Source organism: Desmodus rotundus, chromosome 5 (assembly GCF_022682495.2).
Source record: "Desmodus rotundus isolate HL8 chromosome 5, HLdesRot8A.1, whole genome shotgun sequence".
NCBI classification, from domain to species: Eukaryota; Metazoa; Chordata; class Mammalia; order Chiroptera; family Phyllostomidae; genus Desmodus; species Desmodus rotundus.
Genome location: NC_071391.1, coordinates 105,825,323 through 105,836,061, shown reverse-complemented (window position 1 = coordinate 105,836,061; position 10,739 = coordinate 105,825,323). Strand labels below are relative to the sequence as shown.

Sequence of the window (10,739 nt, the reverse complement as noted above, 5' to 3'; positions counted from 1 at the left end):
CTTACGCCATACACAAAAATAAATTCAAGATGGATAAAAGACTTAAATATAAGTTGTAACACCATAAAAGTCCTTGAGGAAAACATTGGCAGGAAGATCTCAGACATTCCACGCAGCAACACCCTCACAGACACGTCCCCCAAAGCAAGGGACATAAAGGAAAGAAGAAACAAATTGGACCTCATCAAAACAAAAAGCTTCTGCATGGCTAAAGAAAACAGCGTTAAAATAAAAAGAGAACCAACAGTATGGGAAAACATATTTGCCAATGATACCTCAGACAAGGGTCTGATCTTCAAAATATATAAAGAACTCACATGACTGCACTCCAGGAAGACAAACAACCCAATTAAAAAATGGGCAAAGGACTTAAACAGACACTTTTCCAAGGAAGACATACAGAGGGCCCAGAGACATATGAAAAGATGCTCAGCATCACTAGCCATCACAGAGATGCAAATTAAAACCACAATGAGGTACCATCACACACAAGTCAGAGTGGTCAACATAAACAAATCCACAAACAAATGTTGGAGAGGATATGGAGAAAAGGGAACCCTAGTACATTGTTGATGGGAATGCAGACTGGTGAGGCCACTGTGGAAAACAGTATGGAATTTCCTCAGAAAACTAAAAATGGAACTACCCTTTGACCCAGCAATTCCGCTGCTGGGATTATCCCCTAAGAACCCTGAAACACCAATCCAAAAGAACCTATACACCCCAATGTTCACAGCAGCACAATTTATAATAGCCAAGTACTGGAAGCAACCTAAGTGCCCATCAGCAAATGAGTGGATCCAAAAACTATGGTATATTTACACAATGGAATTCTACACAGCAGAGAGAAAGAAGGAGCTTTTATACCCTTTGCAACAGCATGGATGGAACTGGAGAGCATTATGCTAAGTGAAATAAGCCAGGCTGTGAGGGACAAATACCATATGATCTCACCTTTAACTGGAACATAATCAACAGAAGAAAAAAGCAAACAAAATATAACCAGAGACGTTGAAGTTAAGAACAATCTAACAATAGCCAGGGAGGGGACAGTGGGGAAAGGGGATTACAGGAACTACTATAAAGGACACATGGACAAAATCAAGGGGGAGGGTGCAGTTGGGGGAGGGAGGTAGGTTCGGCTGGGGTGAGGTGGAGGGATGGGGAGAAAAGGCATACAACTGTAATTGAATAACAGTAAAAATTTAAAAAAATAAAAATAATTTGTATATCTCTGAAAAAAAGGCAGAAAACTGTACTTGAACAACAATTAAAAATAAATAAATTAATTAAAAAAAGAAATTGGTACTTTACTTTTCATTCTGTAACTTGCTTCTTTTACTCATTAGATTTTTGAAATTTATCAATATTAATCAATGTGGATGAAATTGGCTCTGATTATTTAGCTGTGATGTGATTATTCTTTTATGAAAATGCTACAATTTTTGAATTTTCCAGTCTTATTTGTTTCAAGTGTTTCATTATTATAAAAAATGAACCTGTACAATATTTTCTTTATGATGATGATTTCCACATTAAAAGAACATGTATCCTGTGTTTGTTAGGTAATGTTTTATCAATGTCAATGAGATCAAGTTGCTTAATAGTATTGTTGAAATCTTTTGTATCTTTACTGATTTTCTTGCCTCCTTGTTCTATCAATTACTAGGAAAAGGATAGTAAACTCTTTAAGCATGATTGTGGATTTTTCGTTGTCTCCCTTCAGTTCTGCAGTTTTTCTCACTGTACTGGAACTTTGTTACTGGGTGCAACACGCATTGATAATGATGATGTCTTATTGAAGAGTTGACCCTTTTATTGTTCAAATGTCCCTTTTTATTTCTATTCATAGTCTTTGTCTTAAAGTCTATTTTGTCTGATATTAATCTCTCCTCTCTAGCTTTCTTAATATTAATGTTTGCATGGTATATTTTTTCCTATCCCTTTAGTACTAACCTAAATGTGTATTTAAATGTAAAGTCTATCGCTTGTAAATAGCATTTAATTGAATCCTGATTTTAATACAAGTTGATAACTTCTGCCTTTTAATTAGAGTACTCAATCCATTTATACCTAAAATAATTTATGTATTATAAGTTCTAGAAACAGAATGTTGGTATTTAAGTCTCAGCTAATTCACTTAAAGTCTGTGTAATCTTGATGAAGTTACCTAAACTTTTTTCCTTTCTCTTTTTTCTTCATTTTCTTCCTTTTTTCTTTTTGCTTCAGCTCCTTCATCTATAAAGTAGGGTGAATAGTAGAGCCTACATGTAGGATAAGTGGAGGCAGTCTGGCTTCCTCGCCCAGGTGTCTGGGTAACTAAGGGAAGCAGCATTCCATAGCCTTGGAGGGGCCTGATAACCAGTGTTCTCTTAGCTTTGAGACTGGGTCCAATAAACCGTTCCCATAACATAAAGTGAGCTCACATGCACAGAACTAGTATGTTATGTAAGGGTTTGGCAGTATTCTGCCTTTGTTCCCTTCTAGTACTTAAACAGGTAGGGACTCCCTGCTGGGGGTGATGATGATGAGAGACACACAAGGGGACAGGTGCCACGATGGGTGCCATGCTGGGGAGCAGGGGCCATGACATGAGACATGCAAATAGACATGCAGCTTGCAGTGTGCATGGCTTGCCCACCCATGAATAAAGGCATGCCAGACATCCCAACGGCTCTGTGAATATTTTTATGTCTGCACAAATACCATGAGCCTGCCTGGCCTTGAAGGGTGGCAACACACTACATGTTGGATTTTATGGGAATAATACTCATTAACACATATAAAGTGCTCAGAGCTAGAATTCCAGTCAAGATGGCATATTAGGTAAACACCGCACTCACTTCCTCCCAGGACCTCATCAAAGTTACAACCAAACTACAGAACAAACATCACTGAGAACTTCCTGAAGTCTAGTTAAATAGAAATCCTATAACTAAGGATATACAGAAGTCACGTGGAGATTGGTAGGAGGAACAGAGACACTGAACTGGATTGGCCCCACACTTATGTGTAGTGTTTAAAAATTAGGAGGGATATCTCAGCTGTGGAGGTGCACTCTGAGAAGTGAGGGGACCCAGCCCCACACTGGGCATCCCAGCCTGGAGCACAGTGCCAGGAAAAGTCCCACATATCATCTGGCTGTGAAAGTCAGTGGGGATTCCATCCAGGTGAGACAGAGAGCTGCTAGAGACTCAGATCTTTCCTCTTAAAGGGTCCACACAGGGACTTACTCTCTCTGAGCTCCAGTGCTGGGGCAGCAGCTCAAAAAGCACCAGGAACATATGCAGTCCAGCTTCAGGGTCAGGGCTGAGGGCAGTTCTCTCTCAAACAGATGTGTTGGCAGAAGCCATTGTTCTTTTGTTGAGCACCCCTCACACCCAGCTCTCAGGCACAGGTGGGTACCGACCAAGTGTTAGTTCCTGTAAACCTGACCCCACCCCTCTGTGATTCCCTGAGACCTTGCCACACCCAATTTGCAGGACTACCCAAGCCACTTCCAGTGGCTTTTCCATATAACCAGCCTGTCTTGGCTCATGCCTCAGGCATTCCTAAAATCTCTCAAAGTTTACAAACCCCAAACAAGCAGCATATGGCCTCAGCATGCCCTGAACCTCTTGCTAAAGCCCCAATTCCAGCACTAGTGATAGCCAGCCTCAGGTCACAGCTTAGCCCCTCCCAGGTGCTTCCAAGCCCAGCACCAGAGGCAACCATCTGCAGATCACTTTGTAGCTCATACCAAGTTCCCCGGCAGGGCAGAGGCAGTGGCCTACCTTGGCCTGCATCAGATCCCCTCCCAAGAAGTCCCCAAACCAACACACCTGGTGGCCAGCTTCAGACCACACCAGAGCAGCAACCAATCACCTCCGCAAATGACACACCCAAAGAGCAGACTAGACAGGCACCAGGGCCCTGCCATAGCGAATCCTGCTGTGTGGAGCCAGCCTTATACAACAGCTCCTCCTCACAACCAGTCCTCTTGGCCAATCCGCCTGAGGGGCAACCCCTCTCATTTGTGCCAACAGCAATCAAGGCTCATCTACAACAAGAGGGCACGCACAAGAGACACCGCAGAGCACTCAGGTCAGTTGACTAGAGACTGAGCCTCACAGGACACCAACTATATAAGGCCACTCCATTAAGACTGAGAGATGTAGTAGCTCTATCTAATAATTAGAAACAAAGATGGGGATGCAGCCTGAATGAGGAGACAAAGAAACATGTCCCAAATGAAAGAACAGAACAAAACTGCAGAAAAAGAACTAAATGAAATGAAAACAAGTAATCTATCAGATGCAGAGCTCAAAACACTGGTTATAAGCATATTCAATGGGCTTAGGAGAACAGCAGATAAGTTCAGTGAAAATTTTAACAAAGAGATAGGAAACATAAAAATGGAAATAGTGTTACAAAACTAGAGGAGTTTGTTTGCCGGCTTGCATCAAGTTCAGTCAAACACAAACAACAGTTTGCAGCAAAGAAAGTAAAGGTTTATTTAAGGAAATGGCACCAATCCTGGAGTCGCAGATGAACTAGTGGTGTAAAACCTGGCTTCCCCCTGGCCCACATGGGCACAGATTATATAAAGCAAAAAATTATTCACGGTGATTAAGGGAGTTAGGGTCAGGGGCTCTACTGACTTGTTGGGGTCAGGGTAGGGAGTGGTTGGTTGTTGTATCAGGTCCTAATGTCAGCCACGGTGCCATTCTGTCTAGGTTTGTGTGGGCGTGGCCAATGGGGCCATTCTAGTTTCATGAGCCTGGGGCTGAAACACAAGGAGGTGAAGATGTTATCTTTAGTTTGACTGAAATTCTGTTCCCTTGATCAACAGACCTGAGGCTTTTTCTTAAGACAGATTGACACTGACCAGAACCTGATGTTCCAAGGGCTTTAAAGGTATAAGGAAAAAGAGAGAGGAGGCAAGTGAGTTATGGTGCCATTAGACTAAACAAGGCAAGTTTGAATCAAGAAAATAGAAGAAAGGGTGTTATTAAAAAAAATAGAGTTTCTGCATGGTTACAGTAAAAAACGTAAGAAAGAACCAGCCAGAAATGAACATAGTAGCTGAAATGAAGAATACATTACAGGGAATCAACAGTAGATTAGATGAATCAGAGGATCTAATCAGCAATTTGAAGTACAAGGTAGCAAAAAACACCCAACTAGAACAGGAAAAAGAAAAAAGAATAAAAAACAATGAGGACAATTTAAGGGGCCTCAGGGACAATATCAACCATAACAACATTTGCATCATAGGGGTACCAGATGAGAAGAGAAAAAAAAATTGAAAACCTTTTTGAAGAAATAATGACAGAAAACTTCCCTAACCTGGCTAAGGAAATAGACATACAAGCCCGGGAAACACAGAGAATTGCAAACAAGATTAACCCAAAGACACTCACACCAAGGCACATCGTAATTAAAATACCAAATATTGAAGACAAAGATGGAATCTTAAAAGAAGAGAAAAGCAGTTAGTTGACTACCAGGGAGCTCTGATAAGACTACCAGCCAATTTCTCAACAGGAACATTTCAGGCCAGAAGGAATTGGCACAAAATATTCAAAGGATGAAAAACAAGGACCTACAACCAAGATTACTCTACTTAGCAAGGCTGCCATTTAGACTTGAAGGGCAGATAAAGAGCTTCCCAGATGTGAAAAGGCTAAAGGAGTTCATCATCAAAACCAGAATTACAAGTAATGTTAAAGGGAAGATATTCACTAATGATATATTCAATAAAGGATTAATATCCAAAATATATAAGGAACTCATACAACTTAACACCATAAACACAAACAATCCAGTTAAAAATGGACAGATGACCTGAATAGACATTTCTCTAAAAAGAACATACAGATGACCAATAGACATATGAAAAGATGCTCAACATCACTAATCATCAGAGAGATGTAAATTAAAACCACAGTAAGATATCACCTCACACCTGTTAGAATGGCCATCATCAGTAAGTCAATAAACAGCAAGTGCTGGTGAGAATGTGGAGAATAAAGAACCCTCATGCCCTGTTGGTAGGTTTGTAAATTGGTGTGGCTGCTGTGGAAAACAGTATAGAGATTCCTCAAAAAATAAAATATATAACCACCGCATGACCCAGCAATTTTTTCCTTCTTGTTATTTATCCAAAGAAATCCAAAACACTAATTTGCAAGGACATGTGCACTCCTATGTTTATTGCAGCATTATTCACAATAGCCAAGGTGTGGAAGCAACCTAAGCATTCATCGATAGATGAATGATAAAGAAGTGCTACGAATATTAAATGGAATATTACTTGGCCATAAAAAAGAACGAAATCTTGGCATTTGCAGCAACATGATTAGACCTGGAGGGTTTATACTATGTAATATAAGTAAGACAAAGAAAGACATATACTGTAAGATTTCATTTATATATGGATTTGAATAGAACAAAACAGAAACAAATGCATAGATGCAGAAGAAAATTAAGGGATGGATGAAAAAGTGGAAGGGCTTATAAAAGGGGGAAGGGCTTAAGATGTATAAATTGTCAGTTAGAAAAATGGTCAGGGTATATAAAGTACAGCACAGGAATATAGTCAATAATAGTGCATCAACTATGTATGGTACTAAATTTATTGGAGTGATCACTTTGTAAGTTATGTACATGTCTAATCAATATGTTGTACATCTGAAACTAACATAATATCGTATGTCAACTCTAGTTGAAAAGTTAAAAAAATTTAAACAGAAACCATGAGGAAAGAAGCCATATGGATCATAGAATACTATAGACATACACATGCATGTGTACACACCCATTATTTTTAGTAAAATGCTATAAAGTTAGCCCTGGCTGGTGTGGCTCAGTGGATTGAGCACTAGCCTGTGAACCAAAGCGTTGCTGGTCAGGGCAAAAGCCTGGGTTTCGGGCCAGGTCCCCCAGTAGGGGGCGCGCGAGGTACAACCACACATTGATGTTACTCTCCCTCTCTCCATTGCTTCCCCTCTCTCTAAAAATAAATAAATAAAATCTTTTAAAAAATGCTATAAAGATATATCAGCTTTAGGCGACTGTTCAATTGCAAATTGTTTTGGTGTATTTTTGTACAGTTACTTAGAAATCTAAGTTTGATAAAATATCATGAAGAAAACCACCATTTAATTCAGCAAAGACACATTCTTCTGCTTCTGAACTCTTCAGTCTCAAGAATTTGCAGTACTGTTTACCACCACTTGGTAGCACTGTGCGGCATATGTAGGACTAACTCCCACTTCATAATAATCTCCAAAGGACTAAAATTGAAAAACAAATACCATGACGTGACAGTTTTGTGGTGGACACTCACTCATGAAAAGGTTATATGGTAAGTAAAAATGGAGTATTTAGTTAAGAAACAAATTAAATACTGACAATTTTATCTATCAAAGAAATCCACAAAAGGAGAAATCCAGGGGGCTCTCATGAAGTGAGGAGGCTTCGAGGGAAAATAATGGATTAAGTTGGGCTGTGAGGCATAGGACTCGACTTCAGGGGATTGGGAGAAGGACATTAGATTCGCAGAGGGATGGGACGGCAATAAGAACAATGTGAGCAGAGAAAATGAGACTGATTGAGATCAGAACTGAAGGTTCATGCTGGGAAGTAGTTTTGAGGATTGGTGGGTCATCCATAGTGAGCAGGAAAAGGAAGGTTACAGAATTTAATAAGTGGGCAGTACATGGAAATCCCTAGAAGTATTATTTCAGGAGGCTGGTGGTCCCTGGACTGAACTATTTGTTATTTATAATATGCTGTTTGATTTTTTTGTGAATAATATCCTCCATAATTTCTTATGAAAAATAACACTGTTATTCCAAAGATCCCTACAGAAATTTTTATGCTTTTTTCTTGCCCTGCAGGAGTAAATCAGAACAGGGTACCAGGATCTTTAGCCCTGATAGATGAAGTAGCTTGGATACATGACTTTATTTCAATAATTTAAATCTAAAAAAATAGTAATAATTTAAACCTAAAAACTTAAGTTGATTTAAAAAATCCTAATGTTTTAAAGGAAGAAAAAGTTTTCTGCTCAGCTGGGTTGGAAAAAAGAAAAAATAGATTTTAATTATTATGCCATTAAAACATACACCTTGAAGAGAACTGTCATGTTCAGATTCAATTCTTCTCGTTTGTCTTCTGGCACTGAGCTCAGCTCTTCATGAGAAGTCTCCTCTCCCAACCCCCATAATTTGTACTCTTGAAGCTGTTGCACATCCAACCAGGGCTCCATGGTAAAGCAGTTGGTTCTGTGGATTTTGCTTATGCCTCAAGGTAATATGGATCATGAGAGGAGGGATAGACAGCAAAGGGTCACATGGTATGGCGTATACCTACTGTGTTCCTTTCATGTCATAGGTGAATGAAGGTATAGTTAGAGATCAGAGAAATGCCCTAAGAGATGGTTTGATGAGAAGACTTCTATTTCAATACAATGATGTTTTTAGTTGGTTGTACCTTATTGGATAACCATGACCAGCAGTTGATTTGGTAAAAGAAGTTTAAATTATCCATATTCCATAGCATCATGAACCCAACTATAAATAGAAAAGATAAACATTATATGGGTGAGTTTATAAAAATTTAAGATACAAGATTACTCAAACCAAACACAAAAATGAATAAAATAATAAATGCTTAAAATTTGTAGTTATTAAATTACCCCAAAATTTCACAGCATTCTAAATAACAGCTAAGAAAAACCTTACAGCCCTTTTGGCTCTCTGAGCAGCACCATGGCGGTGGGCAAGAACAAGCGCCTGACAAAATGTGGCAAAAAGGGAGCAAAGAAGAAAGTGGTCGACCCACTTTCTAAGAAAGATTGGTATGATGTGAAAGCACCAGCTATGTTCAACATAAGAAATATTGGAAAAACACTACTCACGAGAGCTCAGGGAACCAAAATCGCATCGGATGGTCTGAAGGGCCGAGTATTTGAAGTGAGCCTAGCTGATCTGCAGAATGATGAGGTTGCATTTAGAAAATTCAAGCTAATTACTGAGGATGTTCAGGGCAAAAACTGTCTGAGTAATTTCCATGGCATGGATCTTACCCGTGACAAAATGTGCTCCATGGTCAAAAAATGGCAGACCATGACTGAAGCTCATGTTGATGTCAAAACTACCAATGGGTATTTGCTTCGTTTATTCTGTGTTGGTTTTACTAAAAAACGCAACAATCAGATTCGGAAGACCTCTTATGCTCAGCATCAACAGGTCCGCCAAATCCGGAAGAAGATGATGGAAATCATGACCTGAGAGGTGCAGACAAATGACTTGAAAGAAGTGGTCAATAAACTGATCCCAGATAGCACTGGGAAAGACATAGAAAAGGCCTGCCAATCTATCTATCCACTTCATGATGTCTTTGTTAGAAAAGTCAAAATGCTGAAGAAGCCCAAGTTTGAACTGGGAAAACTCATGGAGCTTCATGGTGAAGGTAGCAGTTCTGGAAAAGCTACTGGGGATGAGACAGGTGAACAAACTGATGGGTATGAGCCCTCAGTCCAAGAATCTGTCTAAATTCAGACATTTAATGGTGACAAATAAAAAGGCCTAGTTGTGATAAAAAAAAGAAAAACCTTACATTTGTAATAAACCTTATTATATTTTTATTTATAAAATTTTATTCATATAGCTTATGTTTAATGACATGATATTCTATAGTTTTCTTTCATAACAAGAACATTACCCTTTTCCTTTTGTTTAAATCAGTAAGAAAAGTGGTTATAGTTATGAATATGAATAAGATACAGTCCCTGCCTATAATGGGATGAGACTTCTGGGGACTTGGGGAGGTGAGGAGTGTATCTTGCATGTGGGAGGAATGTCAGTCATTGGGGCGGCAGCCTTTATGTTGGCTACCAGTGATCCAAGCTCCTCTTATTCTTCCTTTTGTGTAATCCTCCCACCTTGAAAGTGGGCTGGACCTAGTGACTTGCTTCTAACAGAATACAGAAAAGATGAGGATGTCGCTTCTGAGATTAGGTTATAAAAATAGGGTGACTTTTGTCTTGTTTCCTCTCTCTCACTTGTCCATTTGATGGAAGCCAGCTGCCATGTTTTGAGGTCTCCTACGAAGAGGCCCAGTGGTAAGGAACTGAAGGTGGTCTTTGGCCAACAGTTACTAAGGAAGTCTCAGTCCAACAACCTGTGAGGAACTTAATCCTGCCAGTACCCTTCGGTCCTCCCCTAGGTGATCCTTCAGATACCTGCCAGCCTAGTCAACACCTTGACTGCAGCCTTGTGAGAAATCCTGAACCAGAGGACCCAGTCAAGGGCTCCAAGATTCCTGACGCACAAAACCATGAGATAAAGATTGTAGTTTTAGTCATTAAGCTTTGCAGTAATATGAATGAGCAATAGATAACTTACATTGCCGTCAAGTAGCTTATGATCTAATTAAGTGAAATAAATATATAAAGATAATAACTAACACATATAGCACTTACTATATACCATACATGTGATTCATTTAATCCTTACAACAACTCTATGACTTAAGTATGACTACTATTGCCATTTTATAGATGAGGAAGGAAATTGAGGCAACAAGAGGTTAAATAACTTGCTTACATTCACACAGCTAGTGGACCTGGGATTTGACCTCAGTTTGGTGCCAGAGTTCAAATTTTTAATCACTATATTGTACTGTGTATTTCCATTTTATATACCACAATAAAGGTTTGTACACTTCATAGATGCAGTGCAACATGGGAA

General features: G+C 39.4%; 1 pseudogene; it reads left to right on the top strand.

Annotated features, from left to right (window-relative positions):
- The first annotated feature begins 8,750 nt into the window (after nt 1-8,750).
- Nucleotides 8,751-9,542, top strand: LOC112303089 (small ribosomal subunit protein eS1-like; annotated as a pseudogene).
- The last annotated feature ends 1,197 nt before the right edge of the window (nt 9,543-10,739 follow it).